Source organism: Staurois parvus, unplaced genomic scaffold (assembly GCF_062004578.1).
Source record: "Staurois parvus isolate SC_StPar_1 unplaced genomic scaffold, SC_StPar_1.0 ptg000501l, whole genome shotgun sequence".
In the NCBI taxonomy this organism is placed as follows: Eukaryota; Metazoa; Chordata; class Amphibia; order Anura; family Ranidae; genus Staurois; species Staurois parvus.
This window is the reverse complement of record NW_028318297.1, coordinates 104,506-118,295: the sequence shown is the minus strand read 5'-3', so window position 1 is coordinate 118,295 and position 13,790 is coordinate 104,506. Positions and strand designations below refer to the sequence as shown.

The window sequence follows — 13,790 nt, the reverse complement described above, 5'->3', positions numbered from 1 at the left end:
ATTTCAGTTTCTTTGGTTTGATTATATTATTGAATTAAATTTATTATATTATTATTTATGATTATTTATTATATTATAAAATTATAATTTATGATTTTGTGTTTCAAATTTTCACATACACGGAATGTTTACTAGACTCTTGTTCGGACAGATTTCAGTGAGTTATTCCTAAAAATTACAGGCCTACAATAAAAAAAAACTACATATTTCCATGCAAAAAAATTTACCACTTTGAGCACAGAAATATGGACATAATCAGACCGCTAGGGAGGTTAAAATGATGATAATTCCTAAATTATTAGATCTGCTTGAGAACCTTCCTGTCAAAGTAACCTCCACAACTGCTCAACTTCATATGGAACTATAAGAGTCCGGCTATTCATGAGGTTGCTCTGTACTCCAAGAGCAAGGACGATTGGGGTACCCGATATTATCAAATTTTATTATGCAGCACACCTCAGACACTTAGGCATCCTGGTCCACATTTGGGTCATACAATTGTTCCATGGAACTTTGAATATTGACTGGTGCCGGTCCACCCAAGCGCCTGCCTTTGGTGCTCAGGCTGTACAGACCAAGATTCCACTTTGGAGAAGCATGCCACAAATCTTTACTGGCCTCCTGTTCATGCAATCCAAATATACCCGACAGCCTACACATGTCAATAATAAAGCCATGGAAAACAAACGCTCTGTTTAAATTCAGAGACATAGTTGATCCACACATCCTTAGGCTTTTGCCATTTTCTGATCTGCAGGATAAATTTGGTCTTACTCCTTTTACAGCTATCCTCAAATTTGCCACTTTGCCCAGTCCCTCAAAAAAGAACTAGTGTTCGCTTGGTTAACCCCATATGAAAACATCTGTGCTGAAGAACCTTCTAGAAAAGCCTTAATCTCAATATACAGTATACAAAATGCTCAGTACACTCAGAGAAGAACCATTCCCTAAACATTTCTATATATGGAATAGGGAAAAAATACCTCATGAACTTCCCTTAGAGATCTCTGGTTACAATCTCACAAGAGCTTCATATGCAAAACCTATAAAGAAAGTGCATATAAAATATTAAAGTGTTGTAACTCTACTCCTGAGTTGTTGCACTCCATACATTCCCCAGTTGGAAACTTGTGCTGGAGGTGCAACTCTGAGGTGGGATCTTTGTCTCACATTCTGTGGATCTGTTCAGGTATCACATAGAAAACGTAGAAACATTGTGACGGCAGAAAAAGACCAAGTGGTCCATCTAGTCTGCCCGTTTTTTTTCCTTTGCTTTGTTTTCATTAACTTTCTCTTGTGGTTTTCAGTATAGATATACAGTGGGGAAAATATTTATTTGATCCCCTACAGATTTTGTACGTTTGCCCACATACTAAGAAAGGATCTATAATTTTTATTATAGGTGTATTTTAAATGAAAGAGACAGAATATCAAACAAAAATCCAGAAAACACAATACAAATGTTATAAATTGAGCTGCAGTTCAGTGAGCAAAATAAGTATTTGATCTCCAGGCAAAACATGACTTGGTGGAGAAACCCTTGTTGGCAAGCACAGAGGTAAGACGTTTCTTGTAGTTGGTTACCAGGTTTGCACACATCTCAGGAGGGATTTTGGTCCACTCTTTTTTTACAGATCTTCTCTAAATCTTTAAGGTTTCTTGGCTGTTGCTTGGCAGAAGTTTCATCTCCCTCCATAAATTTTCTATAGCATTAAGCTCTGGTGATTGGATAGGCCACTCCATAACCCTACTGTATTTCTTGTTGAGCCACTCATTTGCTGAATTGGCGGTATGTTTTAGGTCATTGTCATGCTGGAAGACCCATCCATGTCCTATGTTCACTGTTCTGGCTGAGGAAAAAAGGTTCTCATCCAAGATCTTACAATACATGGCACCGTCCATTGGCCCCTCAATGCGACAAAGTCGACCTGTACCTTTAGCTGAGAAACAGCCCCAAAGCATAATGTTTCCACCTCTGTGCTTGACTGTAGGGATGGTGTTCTTAGGGTCATAGTCAGCATTTTTCTTCCTCCAAACACGGTAAAGTCGAGTTAATGCCAAAAAGCTAAATTTTTGATTCCTCACTTTTCTCATGATCATCCTTACCCCATGAGGCTACCTCTTGCTTGGAGCTCCAGACTGAAGCCGATTGATGGTTATTTTGTATTTCTTCCGTTTGCGAATAAAAGCTCCAACAGTTGTCTCCTTCTCACCAAACTCCTTGCTGATGGTCTTGTAGCCCATTCCAGCCTTGTGCTGGTCTACAATTTTGTCTCTGATATCCTTTGACAGCTCTTTGGTCTTGATGGTGAGGTTTGAATGGAAGAAAGATTTTGTGGACAGGTGTTTTTAATACACATTACGAGTTGTCATTAGGAGCACCTTCTTAAATTGACAGGGCTAATCCGTGTATCACATGAGCACAAAGCCAGTCTTTGGGAGCCAACATTATTGTTGGTTGGTAGGGGATCAAATACTTACAGTATCTCACAGAAGTGAGTACACCCCTCACATTTTTGTAAATATTTTATTATATTTTTTCATATGACAACACTGAAGAAATTATACTTTGCTACAATGTAAAGTAGTAAGTGTACAGCTTGTATAACCGTGTAAATTTGCTGTCCCCTCAAATTAATTCAACACATAGCCATTAATGTCTAAACCGTTGGCAACAAAAGTGAGTACACCCCTAGGTGAAAATATCCAAAGTGTGCCCAATTAGCCATTTTCCATCCCTGATGTCATGTGACTAGTTAGTGTTACAAGGTCTCAGGTGTGAATGGGGAGCAGATGTGTTAAATTTGGTGTTATTACTCTCACTCTCTCATACTGGTCACTGGAAGTTCAACATGGCACCTCATAGCAAAGAACTCTCTGAGGACCTGAAAAAAAAAGAATTGCTGCTCTACATAAAGATGGCCTAGGCTATAAGAAGATTTCAAAGACCCTGAAACTGAGCTGCAGCACAGTGGCGAAGACCATACAGTGATTTAACAGGACAGGTTCCACTCAGAACAGACCTCGCCATGGTCGACCAAAGAAGTTGAGTGCATGTAGTCAGCCTCAAATCCAGAGGTTGTCTTTGGGAAATAGACGTATGAGTGCTTCCAACATTGCTGCAGAGGTTTGAAGGGGTGGGGGGCCAGCGTGTCAGTGCTCAGACCATACGCTGCACACTGCATCAAATTGGTCTGCATGGCTATTGTCATAGAAGGAAGCCTCTTCTAAAGATGATGCACAACAAAGCCTGCTAACAGTTTGCTGAAGACAAGCAGACTAAGGACTACTGGACTAAGGATTACTGGAACCATGTCCTTGTGAGACTAAGATAAACTTATTTGGTTCAGATGGTATCAAGCGTGTGTGGCAGCAACCAAGTGAGGAGTACAAAGACAAGTGTGTCTTGCCCAACGTCAAGCATGGTGGTGGGAGTGTCACGGTCTAGGGCTCCATGAGTGCTGCCGGCACTGGGGAGCTACAGATCATTGAGGGAACCATGAATGCCAACATGTACTGTGACATACTGAAGCAGAGCATGATCCCCTCCCTTCGAAGACTGGGCCGCAGGGCAGTATTCCAACATGATAACGACCCCAAACATACCTCCAAGATGACCACTGCCTTGCTAAAGAAGCTGAGGGTAAAAGGTGATGGACTGGCCAAGCATGTCTCCTGACCTAAACCCTATTGAGCATCTGTGGGGCACCCTTAAAATGGAAGGTGGAGGAGCGCAAAGTGGAGAAGCACATTTTTTCAAAGGAAAATTGTACGTTCAACAGATCTACCACTTCTGAAGGGTTGAAGGCTAGGTTTTTAATCCAATGCCTGGCTATGATTGTTTTATCTGCCACTAGAATGTGCATGGAAACCATTCTGTGTGTGGTAAAGACTGTCAATTCATAGATGTGGAATGGCTAGAGCAGGGTCTGGTCTAAGCAGTACACCTGTGGTATCTGAGTTAATTGAGATTTTTCTCCAGAAGATGGCGAGGCTTTTACAAGCCCAGAAGATTTGGATAAGATTCCCAACCTGTCCCCATCCCCTCCAGCAAGGGGGGAATTTGGATTTAGAAAAGCGTGCTATGTTAGGTACCAGTGGGTTATGTACATTTCTGAGATTGTTCCCAGTGTGCAAAACAATGCGACATTGAGTAATTGTATTTGATGGCCACCAACCACTAATTTTTAGAGTAGGATTTCTGTATATCCACTTCCCATTTAAACATGGGGGAGTTTTGGAGGACATCAATTTGTTTTGTAGAGAATTGTAGAAAAGAGAAATACCTTTTAGGAACGTCTGAGGAAAGGAATTTCCATATTACTTCAGGGACCATTATGCTTAGGGGAGGGCATTTGGTTATAAAACTTAGTAATCTTGAATGTGTGTAAGTAGTGGATGTTGGAATTTCATATTCTACTATTAGGGCTTCCATGGATTTCAAATGATTATTAAAGAGGATATCGTCCACCCTGTGGTTTCCTGCTTCAACCCATCTTTTAAGAAAGATGTAGGGTATGAGTAGCTCTAGCATTTCAATTGGGTAGCGAAGATGGTGCAGACGGTGTCTTGGTTGAGGATAGGAAAGCAGCTTTCTCCATGCTAAAATGGAGGCTTGAGTAGGCAAGGGAAGGTGTTTGAGATTTAGAGGATGCCAGGAGTCTGCTAATAGGAGGTGAGTCAAGTTGTGCAATTGTGTAAGTGCGGTTTCATTATTTCCCCACAGTATATCTTGAGGGGATTGGAACCAGGAGTGAAGAGGTGTTAAGTAATGCTGCATGCTCAATGTCCGATAATCCAAAACCTCCTGTCTGTTTGGTAAGATGGTGGTATGCACATCTTGCTCTTTTGCTTTTCCAAAGAAAGGTGCTTAGTATGGATTTTAATGTGGAAATGTAGGAAGAGGGTGCCGGAAGCGGTAACGTATGAAATATACACTATATTGCCAAAAGTATTAGGACACCCCTCAAAATCATTGGATTCAGGTGTTCCAATCACCTCTATGGCCACAGGTGTATAAAATTAAGCACCTAGGCATGCAGACTGCTTCTACAAACATAAGTGAAAAAATGGATTGCTCTCAGGAGATCAGTGAATTCAAGCGTGGTACCATGATAGGTTGCCACCTGTGCAATGAGTTCATCTGTGAAATTCCTTGCTACTAAATATTCCACGGTCAACTGTTAGTGGTATTATAACAATGTGGAAGACACTGGGAACAGCAACAGCAACTCAGCTACAAAGTGATAGGCCTTGTAAAATGAAAGAGCGGAGTCAGAGCATGCTTAAGCGCACAGTGCGTAGAAAGTCGCCAACTGTCTACAGTCAATAGCTAAAGACCTCCAAACTTCGTTTGGCCTTCAGATTAGCCCAACAACAGTGCGTAGAGAGCTTCACGGAATGGGTTTCCATGGCCGAGCAGCTGCTTCCAAGCCTTACATCACAAGTGCAATGCAAAGCGTCAGATGCAGTGGTGTAAAGCATGCCACCACTGGACTCTAGCGCAGTGGAGATGTGTTCTCTGGAGTGACAAATCACACTTCTCTGTCTCGCAATCCAATGGACATGTCTGGGTTTGGCAGTTGCCAGGAAAACGGTATTTGCCTGTCTGCATTGTGCCAAGTGTAAAGTTTGGTGAAGGGGTATTATGGTGTGGGGTTATTTTTCAGGGGTTGGATTGGGCCCCCCCCTTCCAGTGAAAGGAACTCTTAAGGCGTCAGCATACAAAGACATTTTGGACAATTACATGCTCCTAACTTGGGAACAGTTTGGGGATGGGCCTCTTCCTGTTCCAACATGACTGCGCACCAGTGCACAAAGCAAGGTCCAAAAAGACATGGGTGAGCGAGTTTGGGGTGGAGGAAATTGACTGGCCTGCACAGAGTCCTGACCTCAACCCGATAGAACACCCTTGGGATGAATTAGAGCGGAGACTGCGAGCCAGGCCTTCTCGTCCGACATCGGTGCCTGACCTCACAAATGCGCTTCTGGAAGAATGGTCAAACATTCCCATAGACACACTCCTAAATCTTATGGACAGCCTTCCCATAAGAGTTGAAGCTGTGATAGCTGCAAAGGGTGGGCTAACTCAATATTGAACCCTACAGACTAAGACTGGGATGCCAATAAAGTTCATGTGCATGTAAAGGCATGCGTCCCAATACTTTTGGCAATTTAGTATTAGATTTTTGGCATGATTTGCATTTTGAACGTTGCTGACCTTCCAGCCCAGGATAGTTGCTAACCTTCCATCCAGGATAGCTGATAACCTTCCAGCCCAGGAAAGTTCAATTTTGGCAATTTAGTAGAACAGGCTGTTAAGGTGAGACCCTAATAAGGCATGCTGTCGTCAACCCAAGAGTAGGGTAACTGAGATACCAAGTGTTCACGAGTTTCCCTATGGACCCCAAGGTCCAATATTAGAGATGTTGAAAAATTTACTTTGTAGTATATTTGACTAAAGTCATTTAAAAAATGATAGGCAAACGGAAGAATGGGTTTAGTTGAAATAATAACATCATCGGCAAACAAAATGATGACATGAGATCTTTGATTGCGTTTGAACCCAGAAATGTGGGGGTGAGAGTGAATGGTTCACGCTAGCGGTTCAGTCATAAGGTTAAATATTGATGGGGATAATGGGCAACCCTGCTGGGTGCCATTGCTTATTGGGAAAGGTTTGGAGAGAAGGCCAGATGTAAAGATACGGGCCAAGGGAGCTGAGTAAAGGGCTAGGATAAACAATTTGATCAGACCTTCAAAAGCAAATTTGGTCAAAGTCTGCTGACATATACCCCCAATGGACCCAGTTGAATGCCTTCTCCGCATCTATGGAAAGAGAAGACGTCCAACTTCGTTCTGTGTGGTGAATTATATAAATTATCCATCTAGTGGCATCTGCTGCTTGTTTACCCTTTATGAATCTCAACTGGTTTGGTTTAAATAGAGTGCGTAGGATGTTCACAAGCCTAGTGGCTAGTAGTTTCACATACATTTTATATCCAGATTTAGGAGGGATATTGGGCAGATGTTTGCTGGGGAGTATAAAGTTTTCCTGGTTTGGGAAGGGTGACCTCATGTGCCTTCAGCATTTCAGCTGGAAAGGATGCCGTTTCAGTTGCCCTAGTATAGACTAATTGTAGGAAGGGATTGAGTATGTCTTGGAAATTATTATTATACAGGATTTATATAGAGCCAACAGTTTGCACAGCACTTTACAATGTGAGGGCAAACAAGTACAGCTACCATACAATTGAATACAGGAAGAATCAGGGGGCCCAGCTTACAATCAAAAAGGGTAGGGTCAAGTGATACAAAAGGTAATAACTGTGGGAGATTAGCCGTTGGAGAAAATATATGTACAGTTGTAAGGTGGAGGCAGGATAGGCTTCTCTGAGGAGAAAAGTTTTCAGGGATTGCCTAAAAGTGGACAGAGGAGACAGTCAGACAGATTGGGGTAGGGAATTCCATAGGATGGGAGAGGCTCAGGAGAAGTCCTGCAGGCAAGCATGGGAGGAGGTGACAAGGGAACTAGAGAGCAGGAGGTCTTGGGAGGAATGAAGAGTGCAATTTGGTTGGTATTTTGAGGCTAGGTTAGTGATGTAGCTGGGGGCTGAGTTGTGGATGGCTTTGTAAGTTATTAGTATTTTGAATTTAATTCGTTGGGTGAGTGGCAGCCAATGGAGGAAATAGCAGAGACAGGTAGCAGACACTAAACAGTTCGTAAAGTGGATGAGCCTGGCAGCAGCATTCATGATGGACTGGAGGGGGGATAGTTATGTAAAGGTAAGCCAATGAGAAGGGAGTTGCAGTAGTCAAGGCAAGAGATAACCTGGGAGTGAAACAGGAACTTAGTGGTGTTATTGGTTAGGAAGGGGCATATTTTGGAGATGTTGCGGAGGATGAGACGGCAAGCTTACACCTAGCACTCTGGAATGCAGGGACGGGTTGATGGTTGTGCCATTGATCTTGACAGAGAAATCAGGGGAAGGGGGAGGAAATATTATGAACTTGGTTTTAGATAGATTGAGTTTGAGGAAGTGGTGTGACATCCAGGCTGATATGTCGGTCAGTACGTTAGTGATAGTGAGGAGACTGTTCTGAGATGAGGGGTTGAGAGATAGATTTGGCGTGTCCTCAGCGTAGAAATTATATTAAAAGCCATGGAAGGCTATCAGCTGGCCCAGGGAGGAGGTGTAGATTGAGAATTGGAGAGGTCCAAGAACAGAACCTTGGGGGACCCCAACAGAAAAAGGAAGAGGAGAGGAGGAAGTAGAATTGTGACACTGAAGATGAAGTGGGATAGGTAGGATGAGAACCAACGAAGAGCACAGTCGCGGATACCAAGGGAGTAAAGTTTTTTGAGGCGGAGGGGGTGGTCAACCATATTACAGGCAGCTAAGAGGTCTAGAAGTAGGAGAACGGAATAGTGTCCATTAATTTTTGTGTTAGTAAATAGTTTGTGAGTTTAAAGAGAGCAGTTTCTATGGAGTGTTGAGGGTGAAATCCAGACTGACGGGGATCAAGAAAGTTATTCTTGATGAGGTGGCCGCTCAGTTGGTTAAAGACCAAGGAGTTTGGAGGAAAAGAGGAGCACGGAGATGTTAAGATTGGTGGGGTCCAAGGAAGGCTTTTTAAGTATGGGGGTGACTAGTGAATGTTTTAAAGTGTTGGGAAAGGTGCCAGAAGAGAGGGAGAGATTGAAGATGTGCGTTAGAGAGTGTAGGATAGAGCTAAACGGTGACCGTAGTATTTGAGAGTGAATAGGGTCCAGGGGACAAGTGGTTAGCTGGGCAATAGAGAGAAGTTTAGTAATCTCGTCTATATTACAGGGTTGAATAAGGGTAGTGTACCTGTGGACATGGGGTGTTAAGTGGGGGTTATCTGGAGAGTGCAGATTTCATTATGAATTGCATAGGTCATGTTTTTGAAGGGATTGACGATCTACTGGGCAGTGAATGAGTTAGTGGGTGGAGGCAGTGGAGGATGAAGAAGACAGTTAAAGGTAGAGAAGAGTTGACGGGGACTGGATGAGAAGGTGTTAATGAGTGATAAAATCGGTCTGCTCGGCAGTGTGGAGGGCAGTTTTATCTTGGTTGAAGTCTTTGTGAGTCTTAGTCTTACGCCACAGACGCTCAAGAGTGCGACTGCGTTTTTTGAGACTTCTGGTATTGTCTGTTTGCTAGGGTTGTGGGGGTCGGGGCCTGATTCTGTGTGCAGTGAGAGGGGTGAGCTCATTAAGGGCAGAGGAAAGGGATCTATTGTAGACAGAAGTGGCTAGATGGGGGAAGGATGGGGGTGAGATATTGCCATAGAGGTGGTCAGTAAAAGTGGAGAAAAGGGTTAAAGTGGCAAAGGTCTCTATGGATAATTGTTAGGCGGTTGGAGGGAGAGGTGGTTGAAAACAGGGAGAGAGTGAACCTAATAAGGTGGTGATCATAGAGAGAAAAAGACTTGAAGAGTTTGGATGGAGTGCATAGGTAGGAAAAAACAAAGTCAAGGGTGTTGTCTTCAGAGTGAGTAGAAGCATGTACCCATTGCTTCAGGTCAAATGAAGTTAGACTAAGAAGTTTAGAAGTAACAGGAGTGTTAGTATTAACAGGGATGGAAAGTTTTGAAATATTTGCTGGTGAGTTTGTCTGGGCCTGGTGAAGTTCCAAGGGGTAAAGAAATAATAGTTTTGCTAATTTCTGCTGCGGAAAAAGGAGCATTTAAGGAATCTAATTGTGAAGAGCTTAAGGTTAAATTAAATTAAGTTGTTCTACAAATTTATGAATAGCAGAGTCTGATGATTGAGGAGTGTTTTTGTCACATTTTAAGTTGTACAAGGCCTCATAATAATTCACAAAGTCATCTGCTATGGCTTGGGGGCTCATAAGTTTTTCAATGGAGGTTGGGTGGATAATACAAGGTATACAAGTCTTGACCCTCTGAGCTCTTAGTCTATTGGCTAGGAATTTACCCACGCTATTGTTGTGTGCAGAGTAATTAATTTTCAAGTGGCTTAGGTATTTATCATATCGTTCGCACAACAACCTTTTTAAAGCGGTCCTCCTGTGATTTTTTTCTCCATTTTATCACCTCCATAAGAGGATCTTCATCAATGTCATCCTCAGGGTCCCGCCTGGGTCTGGCTTTGGCTGGGCTTTGCGTTGATGGTGTAGAGTGTCAGGACTGTAAGTTGTCTTGTGTGTCCCATGATCGGTTCTCTCACTGTGGATCGTGGCACTGAGTCAGCTGTTAGAGGTCCGTAATTGGCGCTCGGCATTTGGTCTCTGCCACCATTTTGTTGAAGACTAGGCTGCATGGTGGAGAAGAAACTTGAAAGTTTCTTCACTGGTGTTGGGTCTGGTTGGCGTATTCGTATACTGCTATGTACAGCGGGAGTTCAGCAGGCTGGGGAGTCCCGGCTTTGGGCTGGAGATGGAGGCTATAGTAGATCTAGAGATGCCCAGGAAAGGAGCGGAGCTCTGGAGTTAGGTGGCCATCTTGCCGAGCAGTCGCCATACCCCACCCTAAGATTAATTTTGAACTTTCCTCCAGTTAAGTGTGAGGTAATCTCCCTGTTCTTGATTTCATATTGAAAATACTGCCCACTTGAACCTTATTCAATTCCTTGATGTATTTGAAGGTTTCAGTCATGTTTCCCCTTTCCATTCATTCTTCTAGGCTGTACATATTACGTTCTTGAAGTCACTCTTGATATATTTTATCCATCGAACCTTTCACCATTTTTGTTACTCGTCTCTGGACACGTTCTATCTTATCAGTATCTTTTTGTAAGTGAGGGCTTCAGAACAAGACTCCGTATTCTAAATGAGGTCTCACTAAAGATCTATATAGAGGAATCAGGACCTCCTTCCTCCTACTGGTAACCCCTTTAATAATGCATCCTAGAATTCTATTTGCTTTTCCCACTGCCTGGTTACACTGTTTGCTCATTTTGTAATCATCTGAAGTAATATTTTCCCTCTGAGGTGCTGGCCAACACTGTACCCTCAATGTTGTACAAACTCAAAGGATTCTTTTTCCCTTGGTGCATTATTTAATCACATTCTGTTGTGGAGATGTTACTAAGATAGCTGAAACATCAATTCCACATGAACCATTAACACACCTCCCCATATGAAGTCAAGCAACCCCCACACAATGTCCAGCTTTAATTCAGTCATACATCAAAGGATTGAAGCATATGGAACATCTTGTGTATAGATTAAGAAATATGAGTCACTATTTGTTTTTCTTCTGCATTTTCTCATTAGTTCTATTGCTTTGCTTTTTGACCTGTTCTGACATACAGTGAGGAAAAGAATTCTGATCCCCTGAAGATTTTAGAAGTTTTCCCACTTACAAAGAAATTAAAGGTCTATCATTTTTATCATAGGTGTATTTAAATAAGAGACAGAATATCAACCAAAAATCCAGAAAAAACACGATACAAATGTTATAAATTGAGTTGCAGTTCAGTGAGTAAAATAAGTATTTGATCCCCAAGCAGAACATGACTTTGTGCTTTCCAACAAGGGTTTCTCTACCCAAGTACTGAGGTAAGACATTTCTTGAAGTTGGTTATCAGGTTTGCACCCATCTCAGGAGGGATTCTGGTCCACTCTTCTTTGCAGATCTTCTTGGTGGTATGTTTTGGGTCATTGTCATGCTGGAAGACCTATCCACAACCCATCTTCAGTGTTCTGGCTGAGGGAAGAAGGCTATCACGCAAAATTGTAGAATACATGGCCCCCTGTCCAGTGGCCCCTCAATGCATAACATTTTCACCTCTGTACTTGACTGCAGCGATTGTGTTCTTAGGGCCATAGTCAGCATTTTTCTTCCTCCAGAGAGTCGAGGTAATTCCAAAGAGCTCAATTTTGGTCTCATCTCACTTTCTCCCAATCCTTATCTGAATCATTTAGATGTTCATTGGCAAACTTCAGACGGGCCTGTACATGTGCCTTTTTGAGGAAGGAGACCTTGCGGGCACTGCAGGATTTCAATCCATGGCAGCGTATTTTGTTACCAATGGCACCCACTTCTGCCAATGAGGCGATGAGAGGAGAGTGCACATCACTGGATCGAGAGGGGGATTAGGTATTGGGGGAGCTACTGCACAAAACCTTGATCCTTTACAACCACTTTAACATCCTACATGGCGTATTGTGTTACCAATGGTTTGTTTGGTGACTGTGGTCCCAACTGCCTTCAGATCATGCACAAGCGCCTTCTGTGTAGTTCTGGGTTAATCTCTCACTTTTCTCATGATCATCCTTACCCCACGAGGCTAACTCTTGCATGGAGCTCGAGACCGAGGGTGGTAGATGGTTCTTTTGTATTTCTTCCATTTGCGAATAAAAGCTCCAACAGTTGTCTCCTTCTCACCAAGCATCTTGCTGATGGTCTTGTAGCCCATTCCAGCCTTGTACAGGTCTACAATCTTGCCCCCAACATCCTTTGACAGCTCTTTGGTCATTTGCCCATGATGGTGAGGTTTGAATGGAAGAAAGAGATTCTGTCTTTTATACACATAATGAGTTGTCATTAGAAGCATCTTCTTAAATTGATAGGACTAATCTGTGTATCACATGAGCACGTAGCCAGCCTGTGCGAGCCAGAATCATTGTTGGTTGGTAGGGGATCAAATACGTATTTTACTCACTGAACTGCAACGCAATTTGTATCATGTACTTTTTCTGGATTTTTGGTTGATATTCTGTCTCTCCCATTTAAAATACGCCTATGATAAAAATTAAAGACCCTTCATTTCTTTTAAGTGGGCAAACCCAAAAAATCTGCAGGGGATCAAATAAATATTTTCCCCACTGTAGGTCTTTACTCAAATAAAGATAAGGTAGAATTCCAGGATTGATCCAACTAATCTTAAGACTGCTCACACACCCTTTTAACACATATACTAACTACCCTGAGGAAGAAAGATGTATATACTTACCTATTCTCCAGCTGCTCTGGTCTGGTTACATTATCTCCCGTGTCAATCAGCACCGGCTACAGGGCTGAGGAAACAGCACTCCGACAACGGCTGGAATGCCTGATTGGTGATATATACCGATAGGCTTATTATAGACCATCTGCTGTTGGTGGTCGATCCTCTCCACTGAAGCTGCTGCCCGCTGATAGAGGGGAGCTTATCACTTGACCAGGCTGAAGCAGCTTGAAAATAGGTAAATCTGGCCATACATGGATCCAATCAAGGTACCCATTGATCGACTTGGGCACAACCAGCCTGTCTGATTTTTTATAATCGATCACTGCTGGCATCTATGGCCGCTAGCAATAATCATTGTGTTCTGCCGGCCAAGAATGCTCATCGCGTCCCACTCCCCTTCCCCACCAGTAGAACACAATAGCTCTGCAGGAGGCATTCCCCCAGCAACACTGACTGTGTTGACAGGGGGATCAAGTGATTTGCTTTCCCATGATGGAAAGAAAAGAAAATCATGTCATGGGCTGCTTACGCATATGCATCTTTTTTTCACAGGGTAGTTAGTATAGGTGTTAGAAGTGGGTGGGAGCAGTTTTAAGATTAGTTAGATTGATCCTGGAATTCTGCTACCTGGCTGTCACTAGTTTTTCTTTTTTTTTTTTTTAAAACAGAGCTCTAGTATTCACTGTGCAGGGATGTCCAATTCCTATCGCCCGACGCTCGGGGCATGTAGTTCCAGGCAGGTAGATTTTTTGCCCTTAGTCCTGCTGCGGGCAAGCAGCAGGGCTCACCTGTCAGGTGGAAGCAATCGGGCAGCAGCGCTGCTGCCGATTGGTTCAACACAGCCCACAGT

The 13,790-nt window shown here is 42.9% G+C and overlaps 1 protein-coding gene across 3 annotated transcripts in view; it reads right to left on the bottom strand.

The window, feature by feature from the left end:
• The window catches only part of LOC149452032 (uncharacterized), a 206,678-nt gene that overhangs the window by 100,429 nt on the left and 92,459 nt on the right, over positions 1-13,790 (bottom strand). The gene's annotated exons all lie outside the window — the stretch shown is intronic.